We start from the raw sequence: 14,059 nt of genomic DNA, 5'->3' as shown, positions 1-14,059 counted from the left end.
TCTTTTTTTATTATATATGTACAAGGAGATATTGGTATCTAGAACACACTATCATCCGTGCCACCAGAGATTGTATTGTACTGCTGCCACTATAACCCCTTGGCCTGATATAATAGCCTGCAAATCATACTGGGCAGTTTAGCTAGGATTCGAACTGAGGTGGGTGGCATTAACACCATTAGTCCCAACTACTCGGGCTACCCCTGACGTGCAGTTTCAAATGTAAATTATTCTTAGCAAAGATTGGTATTTTATTGGGACACTAAGACACTGTCTACTTGATAGCGAGCTAAACCCGCCAAACCCAGAATCACACAAACCGATGCGTATAGAAAGCATCTCAGTATTTTCCCAAATCAAAATCTTAATACCTGGCAAAGTCACACTCAATATATGCCCTTTAAACGCAATCGAGATCGACATTCACAATTGCCACCAGCGCATATGGGATTATTAACCTTCAAGGTTTATTCAACATACAGTCTCTCTATTCAAAAGTCGACTTTTCCTTTTTTTTTTTTTTAATAAAGACCATATAAGCTGAAACCCATACCTGGCCTTTTCTTACTTCTGTGCTTCGGATTGAATAATCAATTACAATGTAATCGGTCTCAATTTCAACAGATCGCCTTCAATTATTGAGGCACCTCTACAGTTGCATTCGATTTTAAGAATCCTAAACAAACCAGAAATTAAAACTGTCAATTACTTACCTTCTCCATTATCACAGTTATATCCCAGCAAATATGCACGTGCAAAGCGATCTGACCCCATGAAGGGCTTTGCTTCATCTACTCCATTGCTAGCATCATCTTGTTGATCTCTTCCTCTTCTGAAGGTGAAAGCCATCTATCAAAACATCGCCCAGAGACTGTACAAACTAGAAGTCCACTGGATGTATCTAAAACAATTTCTCGGCATGTATCATCACATACACGCACTCATCGTGTCTTTTCACATAGGAAGGCATCACCAATTTGTGAGTAAGGGCATGTCCTTCCAGAGCATACATGCTCTGCTGTGAATTCATCAGGCAATCCTCGACTATGCTTCAAATGGGTTATTCGATCAGCAACTGTTGTATCAAGAAGGAGCATATCATCATTCACCTGTGAAGGAAGAGGAGTTTGACTTCGTTTGGAAGCCCGCATTTGAATGTAATACTCCCGAAACTCAGAAGGTGCAGTTCGAATCCATTACATTCATATCATCTTCATCCTGCTAGATATATAGTCATTTCCATGTAGAACAACGGGGCTTTCCCTCCAATTTTAATACAGCCGATGTGATACGAATCGACGATCGCTATTTGGAAATACTTTTATTATCACAATTGTCGACAACTCCCACGATGCTATGATACATATATCGTTTAACAACTGCTCCGATGCGATCTCAATCGGAAATCGCCGTTTCCCAGGATGAATGTCGTTCAATTATCGCCAGTTCCACAGCGCCGATGCGAAATCTCCGGACCTGATGCACTTCAAACCTGAGATGTATTTAATTCACTCCGCTCCGAGAGATCTGTAAAGTCTTTTAGACTGTTTCACTGAGTTAAAAACTTTCCCAATTCACTACTTTCGACAACGCCCAATTTGCAATAAACATCGAATTCTTATCATTTTAATAAAAACACAGATTGATGTCTCTGCGTTTTCCACAGATCGGACCATTCATCCACGTTCTGCCTCTGTGGTAAATACTTCTCGGTTTCTTCACAGTAGCGCCTTTTGCCTTTAGCTGTATAATGCATTCGATTTAATAATCGAACCACAGACCAATGCATTTACAACATCGATACTCATACCCAATTCAGCGTAATTGATATCGATTATTTAAAATGTGCCAAAGCAATGCTACAGCTCTTCAACCCATTACAACTGAATACCAGTATTAACAACATCAAACTTATGTGCAGAGTTCTGTTACAAAACTTATTCAACGTTTCCCTGCCAAACTCAAACATGGTAATGCCATATATATAATTGAAAATTCACATTCATTCACTCATACTCATAAAATCGATCTATACATATAACTTTGGAAAACGCTTTTATATAACCACACCAAAATCATTTACAGACTTTTGTCTTGGCCAGATATTCCAGATCGATGGCCTTTTTACAATCGCTCAAAGGCTCCCAAGAGGAAACCCTCACACTATATTCCCCCCTTCTTCACTCTCAATCTCACTAATCTATACCAATTGAATTGAACCAATTTTGGTTCATATCCCTTTAGTCACTCCACAAAATCCCCAAGTATCTCAACACCCCTATAATCTAGATTTTATCCCTAAAATTTTGAAACTAAATCTAACTTAGGCTCATAATTAATTCTTAAATATCCCAAGTCTAATTTCTCTCATGTTTTCCAATTATTTGGAAACATTACAAATCCTCTCAAAATCTCATAAATATTTACATAATATTAATAATTTCTCAAAAACATGAAACCCCTAGATTTAAATAAAATACAAAGTATTTTCCCGAGTCTATGCTCCTGCATCAGACTCCCAAGGTAGAAAATGATCATGATCTCCAGATCATGCATTTTAAATCTTTGTCTGCCTGGATCCCACATTTTGTTTTGCAAGTTATCATCAATTTTTGCTGTCGTATGCTGCTTTTCTCCAGGTCTCCATATCTTATGTTGTCTTGCTCCACTAGCTGCACTTTCACAACCTGTCTCCGTCTTCATTTTGCTGCTGCTGCTGCTGCTGCTTCTCCTCGTTCCTGCTGATGTCTTCTTCTGAGACACTTTCGACATGATTCTTCTGATTAATTCAATTTCCTTGTCCAATAAATCTTCAGGGTGCTGATTTTTTGCTGCCTGCTGAGCTAAGACGGCTTGCTCAGTTTTTACTCTCTCTATCTGTACTGTCAGTTGCTGACTTCTTGCTTCTATGCTTGTTTCTGTTCTGACTGCCACCCGATCATCCATGCCCTCTTGTCTTCTGGAACAGAAAACTTCTTCTTCCTTCATTTGACTGCTCAACTGAGTCAAATGTTCTGCAACAATACCTGCATTCACAAAACACTTATTAGAATAAAAATCAGAAGGCATCAGTGCCTTGTCCTCCTTTGCCAGCACTTCAGTATGCTGTTTCGAATTCTCCTCCATTATCAGCACATCAGTATGCTGATTCTCTTTGCCCAAAGAATCCTCTGAAGAATTCTCAAGACTGTCAACCAGTCTTTCTCTCACATCATCTGCTTCCATGATATCTTTCTGCACTCGTTCACTGTACTGAACTCTTTCTTCTGCCATCTCCCTGTCATACTCGGAATTTACCAACAAATATTCCAACAATGCAATTTCCCTATAGCATTGTTGAAGCATTTCACTATCACTTACAGTCCCTGCACTCACACACAAATCTTCAGTTTGAAAATCATAAAGTTCAACAGTCTCAACTGTTGGTTTATATACCAGCTCTTCACGCTGATCCTCTTCTTCATTCACAAGAACTCCCTCTTGTACTGCAACAGCTTCAAGTACAAACACATCGCTGCTTTCTTCTTCTGAGTATTTATCTCCTGAAAGAGTCTTTTCCATACTTGTGACAACTTCACAAGATTGCGCATCCTCCTCAGTAAAACCTGTAATCACATCACAATTGTCAGCTGTAAAAACACAAGAGTTCACATTATCCAGCTGATCTGGATCTACCCAATAGTTTAAGAAATCATCAATGATCTCCTCCTCTGTTTCATCAATGGAAATCTCCTCTTCCAACTCAGCTGCTCTGAGTTGCATACATCTCAATTGTACATCTATCATCTGCTCAAACTTCCTCTAGCAATACTTCACACAATTTTCCATACCTTCACCAGCTCTTGACCAATCATCAGCTGGTCCTTCTCTTTCTTCACCAATATTTCGATTAGACTCCTCTGTCTTCATTTCCTCCTGAGATCTTGCTATCTCAGCATTGATCTGAACAGTGTTCAGATTCAAATCTTCTTGAACAAACTCTAAAGCTTGTTCATCTCCCTGTACTGTACCTGCAAACGTACACAACTCATTAGTTTTAGAACTACAAGACTTTCCAGTCTTGACTGCTCCCTCCAGCACTTCCCTTTGAAAAAATCTGCGTGTGGAATTTTCAAATTCCAACTTTGGCTCAAGAACTCTAAGTCCTTTCTTTAATAAGGCAATCACACTTTGCCTCAACTTCACCTGCAATTGTCGCCAAATCACTCTCTTTCCCTTCAGTGGAAAGATCCATTTTCTATTCTGGTTTTCCTGCTCTTGCAGCCATTCTTCCAGTGCCTGCAATTGTACCTTTATTATTGCAATCTCTCTTTCTCGGACCTCATCAGTCATCTCACCTCTGTGGCATTCCTCTGAACCTCTTCTCTGATCCTCCATGATCTTCTTCTCCATGAGTTTCTCACTCACCATGAGTTGCACTAGCCTCTACGACAGCAATCTCCCTTGCTGCCCCTTACCTCACCAAGCTCTCCCCACTTAGTCTTTTGGTAAGTACTGGGCTGCTGCCTCTGGAACCTCTTGAGCACTCCTCTGCTCTCTCTAGGCTATCTCTTCAACTCGCTTCCTCTTCAGGACATTGCAACTGTCCTCCTTATCCAGCCTTTAACTGAATCTCAGGTTCACTGCCATCATCTTGTCTGCAACCATAAACTTCAATCATAAATTTCAAATCAAAAAATCATCTCACCTTTAAGATCTTGCACGATTTTGTCTCCATTCACTTCTGCCATCCTGTTCACTGCATTTGTGTGACTTGCATATCAAATTTAAAACTCTGATCTTCCTTTCAATCATTCGTCATACATTCAAAGAAACACACTTTAGTTTTCAGCAAAACCTTCTGTCTTCATTCAGAAAACAAACACCTTTTCAATTTCAACAGAGCCAGGCTCTGATACCAAAAATGATAGCGAGCTAAACCCGCCAAACCCAGAATCACACAAACCGATGCGTATAGAAAGCATCTCAGTATTTTCCCCAAATCAAAATCTTAATACCTGGCAAAGTCACACTCAATATATGCCCTTTAAACGTAATCGAGATTGACATTCACAATTGCCACCAGCGCATATGGGATTATTAACCTTCAAGGTTTATTCAACATACAGTTTCTCTATTCAAAAGTCGACTTTTCCTTTTTTTAAAAATAAAGACCATATAAGCTGAAACCCATACCTGGCCTTTTCTTACTTCTGTGCTTCGGATCGAATAATCAATTACAATGTAATCGGTCTCAATTTCAACAGATCGCCTTCAATTATTGTGGCACCTCTACGGTTTCATTCGATTTTAAGAATCCTCAACAAACCAGATATTAAAACTGTCAATTACTTACCTTCTCCATTATCACAGTTATATCCCAGCAAATACGCACGTGCAAAGCGACCTGACCCCATGAAGGGCTTTGCTTCATCTACTCCATTGCTAGCATCATCTTGTTGATCTCCCGATACAGTTCCTCTTCTGAAGGTGAAAGCCATCTATCAAAACATCGCCCAGAGACTGTACAAACTAGAAGTCCACTGGATGTATCTAAAACAATTTCTCGGCATGTATCATCACATACACGCACTCATCCTGTCTTTTCACATAGGAAGGCATCACCAATTTGTGAGTAAGTGCATGTCCTTCCAGAGCATACATGCTCTGCTGTGAATTCATCAGCAATCCTCGACTATGCTTCAAATGGGTTATTCGATCAGCAACTGTTGTATCAAGAAGGAGCATATCATCATTCACCTGTGAAGGAAGAGGAGTTTGACTTCGTTTGGAAGCCTGCATTTGAATGTAATACTCCCGAAACTCAGAAGGTGCAGTTCGAACCCATTCAATCATATCATCTTCATCCCGCTAGATATATAGTCGTTTCCATGCAGAACAACGGGGCTTTCCCTCCAATTTTAATACAGCCGATGTGATACCAATCGGCGATCGCTATTTGGAAATACTTTTATTATCACAATTGTCGACAACTCCCACGATGCTATGATATATATATCGTTTAACAACCGCTCCGATGCGATCTCAATCGGAAATCGCCGTTTCCCAGGATGAATGTCATTCAATTATCGCCAGTTCCACAGCGCCGATGCGAAATCTCCGGACCCGATGCACTTCAAACCTGAGATGTATTTAATTCACTCCGCTCCGAGAGATCTGTAAAGTCTTTTAGACTGTTTCACTGAGTTAAAAACTTTCCCAATTCACTACTTTCGACAACGCCCAATTTGCAATAAACATCGAATTCTTATCATTTTAATAAAAACACAGATTGATGTCTCTGCGTTTTCCATAGATCGGACCATTCATCCACGTTCTGTCTCTGTGGTAACTACTTCTCGGTTTCTTCACAGTAGCGCCTTTTGCCTTTAGCTGTATAATGCATTCGATTTAATAATCGAACCACAGACCAATGCATTTACAGCATCGATACTCATACCCAATTCAGCGTAATTGATATCGATTATTTAATCTGCGCCAAAGCAATGCTACAGCTCTTCAACCCATTACAACTGAATACCAGTATTAACAACATCAAACTTATGTGCAAAGTTCTGTTACAAAACTTATTCAACGTTTCCCTGCCAAACTCAGACATGGTAATGCCATATATATAATTGAAAATTCACATTCATTCACTCATACTCATAAAATCGATCTATACATATAACTTTGGAAAACGCTTTCATATAACCACACCAAAATCATTTACAGACTTTTGTCTTGGCCAGATATTCCAGATCGATGGCCTTTTTACAATCGCCCAAAGGCTCCCAAGAGGAAACCCTCACACTATATTCCCCCCTTCTTCACTCTCAATCTCACTAATCTATACCAATTGAATTGAACCAATTTTGGTTCATATCCCTTTAGTCACTCCACAAAATCCCCAAGTATCTCAACACCCCTATAATCTAGATTTTATCCCTAAAATTTTGAAACTAAATCTAACTTAGGCTCATAATTAATTCTTAAATATCCCAAGTCTAATTTCTCTCATGGTTTCCAATTATTTGGAAACATTACAAATCCTCTCAAAATCTCATAAATATTTACATAATATTAATAATTTCTCAAAAACATGAAACCCCTAGATTTAAATAAAATACAAAGTATTTTCCCGAGTCTATGCTCCTGCATCACTACTCAATTGTTACTGTATGAAGTTTGATCAAAAGTAGACATTCTCAAAAATATTGCACATTCCTTCAGAAACTCTTAACTTTCCATCTTCCACCAATTCTTAGAATTTGAAGGTTTCCTTTATACGGGGGTTTAAGCTTTTTCCAATTAACATACAACACAGTTGCATATGCTTCTTTTATTATTTTGATGGTAAATTGCTCTCTCTTCCTCTGGCCTGTTAGTTTAATAGTTCTGAAGCATGTAATTCCTGTAAGAGTAGACAACGATAGCCTTGTAACAACTTTTTCTACTTGTGCATTTATCTATTCACATCCGATCATTGTCTTCAACATTGTCTGATTCTTCATTGTTATCATGCAGTAGCAATGTTAAGTTTTTTTGGTTTTTTGAACATGTCTAATTGGTTTCCCATCTTTTTAGGCACCAATAACAGTATATATTTTGGGCTATAGTTATCTTAAGAATTATTCTGATCTTGTGATTTGTTTGGTGAGAGGTTATATTCTTCTAATTTCTATAATGGTCCTCATCAATCATATGTTTTTTTTAGCAGCTTTCCTTCTCCAAGGTGGTTGATACTTCCTTGTTGTAGGTGTTTTCTTTGTCTTATTTTGTAATTTTTTTCTTTTTGTGTGCATGCTGCTCTTATGGCCATGTGAAGATAAAAAACATGATGGATATTTACTTTTGATAGAATTAATTGTTCCAAACCATTTATATATAATGGAACATGGATAAGTTAGATTAACGGAATATTTATAATAAAGTAAAGATGAACATTAAAGATTATGCTAGTCCTCTATAGACCTAGACTTCCTAAAGTATAATGTTATAAGTTGAACCTTTTCATACTCTTCATAAAGATGAACATGTAAATATTATGCTGTAGTCCTCTATGGACTTGTTATCCCTCCTTTTGGAAGAGGGTAACCCTAGTGAATTTCTTCACTAGAACCTGTATGTTTGAGCATTGGACAACACATAGTTGTTTTCTTGGATATTGATGAGCAAGAGGGTTTGTGACATGTGGATGGACCGTATGATGTGGCATGATACTTCTTGGACATTTGACTTCACTCAGATTTTTAGGCATCTTGATGGTTCCCATGGAAATTCACATGTCTCAAGGCAGTTCATGTTTCCCAAAGCAGTGGTGAAAACCACTTTTGAGCTATTTTCTTGTACCAGGGCTTTTCATGCCATGCTGCTTCTAGAATTTGGAGTTCTCGCCTTGTTTGTTCATTTTGAGACATATGCCACATCACTTGGGTGGATGGCCACATTGGAGATATCACGGCGTTGATGTTTATAGCTTGTATAGGTGCGTCTACATAGGCTAGGTGTCAAGAATGCAGAAGATGTTCAAAATCCTCCTTAGGTGCTTGCTTATGAGGAGGAGCAAGTGATTAATATGATTTTTCCCATAAGTTTAACTTAGGAAAATCACATTGATTAATGTTGTCTATTGCGCTAAGTTTCTAAGAATAAATAATTTAATTATTTAAGTGAATTAGATCAAATCTCTACCATTGGTCTAAGTGGTTTAGGAATTATCTCAAGATGAAATTATAAACTAAGCCTACGGGAGAGGATGAAGACACATTGAATCATTTGAGAGAGTTATTTTTTCAAGAGAGTGAGAGACTCAAGACTGAAGAGAACAAAAAGGTGTCCAACCAGGTAATTTCGGGAGAAGGAAGAGGAGGCCGAGTTTGTGGAGAGAGAGAGAGGGCCAATATTTGGAGGAGGCTGAAATCTGTGAGGGGCTGAGATTTTACAGCTAGGCTTGTGTAGGGGTAAAAGAGAGATTTGCTCCAGTGTGCAAGGGGTCATACAAAGCAAGTTATTTGTGAAGTTAAAATACTAGTGTATTTATCTTAGGTAATTTCAGAAAAAGATTTTACTGGGTGAAATAATTTCTAGGTATAAAATAATTGTTGAGAAAAATAAATCAGACCTGTTGTTAAAACTTAACATGGAGGGCTCTAGTTTGCACATGTGGACTTACTAGCCCCCTCTCATGACTTGGCAGATGATTCACTTGATTTGAGTAAACTCTCCCTTGGAGGCATCTACATTGCTTCTGAAGTTGGTGTTGAGAGGTAATCCTCTATTTCATTGCTTGTTGATGCCTTGTCACCTTGGAGAATCATGCGCCCACATTGGAGGATCCTAATAGCCTTGCATGACACACTTGAAGAAAATTGTTATACTTTGTAACCCTCATGCATTACTTTGTAGCTGATTTGGAGGGCCATCCCTCTTGAAGGGCTTCACTCAAGATTTAGAGGAATGTTTCATCCTAGAGGCCCGTACATCCATAGTTGAAGGAGACCTAGGGTGGTCTACTTGCACGTTTGAGGATTTTGTGGATGGTCACGACTTTGAAGTCTTTTGAGTCTAGAAGTTGTACCTTGGAGCCACATTCCTCCTTTAGAAGAGACATTACTCTCTTTTGGGATTATTTCATATTGATCATTGTACGTGTGGTTTGGCCACTTTATTTTATTGTTGTTTTACACTAGTTAGTTGGAGTAGATTGTGTTTTACACCTCCATAGTCTAGATTTTATAATCTCTCATGAGATAATATTATTTTATTGTAAAGATGTACATCAATCTATAAATAGAGGTGCCCTTCCTCTATATGATTCATGGTTGGAATTTTGAAGCTTCCATTCCTTGGATCAAAATTGACATATCTTTCTTGGAGCATGTGGTTGTGTAAAGGGTTCTTTCTTTGTGGAAGGTTGTTATCAATTGTTGAAGCTTCTCTATCTTGGTTATAATGGTGGAATGCTCAAGTCTTCTACAAGCCTTCAAGATTGATCCATTTGAGGGCTAGGTCTATCACTTGGAAGGAAGATGTGCTAGGATTTTTCATTCCTTCTTCCTTTGTTAGTTTGGTGATTATTTGGTGTTGGAATATTCAACAATATTGAGAGGGGGGATGAATCAATATTAACAATTTTTAACTTCAAAAACTTGTAAATGCATTCATAGGTGTAAATCAAAGCACATAAAATCTACAAAACACAAATATTTTTACGTGAAAACCACATAGTGCTTTTCTTAATATATATAAAGAGTACATTCAAATTTATTAACACCAACTAAAAGGAAGCACCGACTCCATGGTTTATTAATGCCAGCTGAAGGGAAGCACCAACTCCTTGATTTATCAACACCAAAGCTTGTACAAGAGTCAATATTTGTTAAAAGAAAGTTTTCCCTTCTGACAGCTGCTCCTCTATCCTTCACATAGACACTTAGCTTCCTAAACATGACCTTCTTAGTAGTAGAAATTCCCTCAACAAATGATCCTTGAACTCGACCTCCTTATCAACAAAACTCGACTCTAGAACTCCGCCTCCTCCACAGGGTTTGGTCTCCTCAACAAAGAACAATGTTAGATCTTCAAAATAGACCTGAAACTCACCTTCAAACACACTAGGATTTAGCCCTCAAAATTGGCCTAACTTCAACCTTCTTTGTACTAGAACTTCGGTGCTAAAATTCAATATCAACAGGGATAGGTCTTTGCTCTTAGGATAGGTCGAAATTTAGCCTTACACATTGGAATTCGACCCTGTACACAAATTTGAAATTCAGCCTCCAAAGGGGACAAAATTTAGTTAGCAAGAACAAGTTTGCAATCAACATTCTAACCACGGCCAAAAACCTTCAGAAGGTGTGCCAAAAATCCTTCCAAAATATATCAAAAACCTTTCAAAAGTATGCCAAAAATCCTTCACAAAAATTCTCTCCAAATTAGCTCCCCTTCACTTCTGGTTCATGAGGTATGAACCTTAAAACTCCTTTTCTTTGCTTGTTTGAATAGATCCGAACTTGCTTGAGCGAATGACTTGAAATGCTCCTTCTCACACCTATTTATAACATATTTAGGGTCTAGACTGAGCTGACTTGTCCACTGGCTACATTGGTTTGTGCAACTGACAAAATGTATAGTGAATATTTGAAAAATCATTTCTCCTCAACCGTGAGGAGTTAGAGGGAGTGCCATATACCGTTGGAAAGGTCTCGGAATAAGCTTTCCAACCATATATGTTATGCTTCCATTTGAGCTAGGTAAATGGAGTAAAAATGCATTCAAGTATAGGGTATCCAAATGGGGCATGAAAACCAAAAAACAATATTTAGAAATATGCTGTTTGAATATATAACTTTTTCTTTCATTTGTATAGCCTTTGACGTCAATGACAACTTCTTTTAACATTTGGTGCTTTGCCTTTTTCTTCCTTTGTCGGTTTGTTGTTACTTGGAGAACATTTCTTCATGGACACAACTAAAGGAAATCAAAATATAAAGTACCTTCCAACCACCCCTCTAGCAAAGCCTTCCAAGTGTTGAGAAAAAAGGGTACCAAGGAAATGTTTCCTAGAGCTTTTGTCTTTTTGCCTAGGAAAACACATAAAAATACCTTTTTGGTAAATTACTTTGAGTTATTAAAGTCACATTATGAGGTACTTTAATACAATGTATTTTACATTATTAAAGTCACTTTATGTTTTTAAAGTGACTTTATGAGAAAAGGTACATGGTAACTTATATTATTAAAGTCACTTTGTGTTTTTAAAGTGACTTTATGTGAAAAAGGCACAAGGTACAAATTAAAGTTACAAAGTGACTAGGGAGACTCATTAATGAGGGTGGACACTTGAAAAAAGGGGTAAAGTGAGGAAAAGATCTCCATCATTCATCTAGAAGGCTGAGATCTAATCTCAACCCTTGATCAAAAGGGTTAGGGTTCTCTCATCTTAATGAGAACTAAAAAGGGAAAAAGACAAGAGAGAGGCTCATTCTTCAAGTGTAGAGTTGGAGAAGAGAAGAGGAGGCTGTAAGGGCTTCAAGAGGAAGCTGTGAGAGCTTCAAGAGGACGTTGAGATAGCGTCAAGAGAAGGCTGTGATAATTGAGGAGAAAGTGGGAGGCTGAGATAAGCTCCACTGGAGGAGAGATTGTACAAAAAGAGGAGGAGAGTTTGTTGAGAGGAGAGACCATTGCGCAGCAGGAGTAGAGACCTTACAACAAGATGATTTCCTAGCCCCAATGTGGCACGTAGATCAAGGAGAGACCGCAATTATCCCAACTCAAATTTCAAGGAAGTATAGGCTCAATTTTTGAGGAAATCAACAACACAAAAATTGAGGAGGCTGCATTATTTGCAAGTTGCTATAACAAATTTAAGCTGTTCTAGCGTCATTTTCAAGTAGGGACAACAACTCGAAATTTAAGTAACAACAACCCGAATTTCGAGGAAGAAGTTATAGGCAGAGGGTGTTGATTTCAAAGGTTAAATTGTTGAAATTCTGATGTTCTATGCTGTAACATTCACTTATTACAAAACTTCTTTATGACCGGTTATTAGTTTTCCTTATCACTCCATGCATTTAGTTTTAAATCCAAGCATGATAAAAAATTCTAAAATCTAGAAATGACAATATTTTTTGAAAACACAAATTTAGAGATTTCACAACTGCTGAAATTGTAGAAATAAAACACAACAAAATTATGATAGCCCCACACAGAAAATAACACGGTGATCTGGAAAAACCCCCTACAACTCTTGGGGAAAACCAGCTTGAGAGCTCTTAATTTTTGAAAATGCTTTTACAGAGAAACTGAAATACAGTAAAAATTCCAGCAACCGCAAATTACAACTTATCTCGATTTTTGTGCTTGAACTCCGCCTCGAAAATCGTGGCAACCAGCAAACAACCAAAACATAAATTTTCCAGCAATAAAACAACATTAAATGATGTACGACCTGCCTCGAAAAATGTGCCCTGAACTTGCTGTACGAACTGTACAGATTTTAGTAGTATGATTGCCTTGAAATTCGTTACCAAATTTGCCTCAAAATTCGTGCCCTTGCCACTGTCTCTCTTCCTTGATTTCTGTGTTGCCCCTCTTCCTCGATTTCTGTGCCTTTCTCCTGCGGTACAGTTTTGCCTTGGGATGCGTGCCAATAAATGCGGCTGTCCAGATTTACTGAAATGTATTCTTGTTGCTCTCCTTCACTTCCTCACAGCTAAGAAATTTTCTCCTTGCTCTCTCTTCTCTTTCTCTCAAATGCTCATGAAAGAATAAATTGATCTCTTCCTCTTCTCTTCTCCTTTTAACTCTCTAAATGACCTTTTGGGTTACCCTAAGATCTAATGGTTGAGATTCATTTAGATCTAGGGATGAGAATAAATGTGCATTTAATTCTCACTTTCTATTTTTTAACTGACCCACTTCAATAAAGACCCACTTAGCCTTTTATTTCCATAGTCACTTTTCCACTTTCTATTTCTTCATTGACTTTAATAAAGTCACCTTTAAATTAGAATGTAACTTTACCACTTATAAAGTCACTTTAGGAGAAAAGTAAAAATAAATTTGGACACTTTTCCCTTGGCCAAAGATCAAAGACTTAGGAAACCACTTGCCCTCTAGTATCCGAATTTTAACACTCCCTCTTACCGAGGAAAGTGTTCCTCACCACTCCCGTCTTTTCTAAAGTAGACATGCTTGCCCCGTGGTAAGGCTTTGGTGAAAATGTCCGCTACTTGCTCATTTGTGGAAATGTACTCAAGCTTGACAACTCCCTTTTGGACATAGTCTTTGATGAAGTGATACTTGATCTCAATAAGCTTTGACCTATCATGAAAAACTGGATTCTCCGTGAGTTTTATGCAACTCTGATTATCACATTAAATTACTGAAGGTCTCAATGCTTGACCAAATAGACCAAACAACATCTTGCGAAGCCATATGGCCTCACAACTAGTCAAACTAGCAGCCATATACTTTGCCTCAGCTGAGCTCAATGCAACTGACTGTTGTTTCTGGCTGATCCACGACACAACTGCCGAACCCAACCCAAAACAACACCCAGAAGTACTCTTCCTAT

General features: G+C 38.1%; 1 protein-coding gene and 1 pseudogene across 1 annotated transcript in view; one reads left to right on the top strand and one right to left on the bottom strand.

Moving 5' to 3' along the window:
• The window catches only part of LOC149245181 (exocyst complex component EXO84C-like), a 106,545-nt gene that overhangs the window by 4,277 nt on the left and 88,209 nt on the right, over positions 1-14,059 (top strand). The gene's annotated exons all lie outside the window — the stretch shown is intronic.
• LOC149245182 (F-box protein SKIP31-like) lies at positions 706-2,772 on the bottom strand (annotated as a pseudogene).

The sequence above is a fragment of the Pinus tabuliformis genome, chromosome 7, assembly GCF_031772625.1.
Source record: "Pinus tabuliformis cultivar Carrire ecotype Pingquan chromosome 7, CPIR1, whole genome shotgun sequence".
Classification (NCBI taxonomy): Eukaryota; Viridiplantae; Streptophyta; class Pinopsida; order Pinales; family Pinaceae; genus Pinus; species Pinus tabuliformis.
Note: the sequence above shows the minus strand (reverse complement) of the source record. Positions and strands in the feature narration are given on the sequence as shown.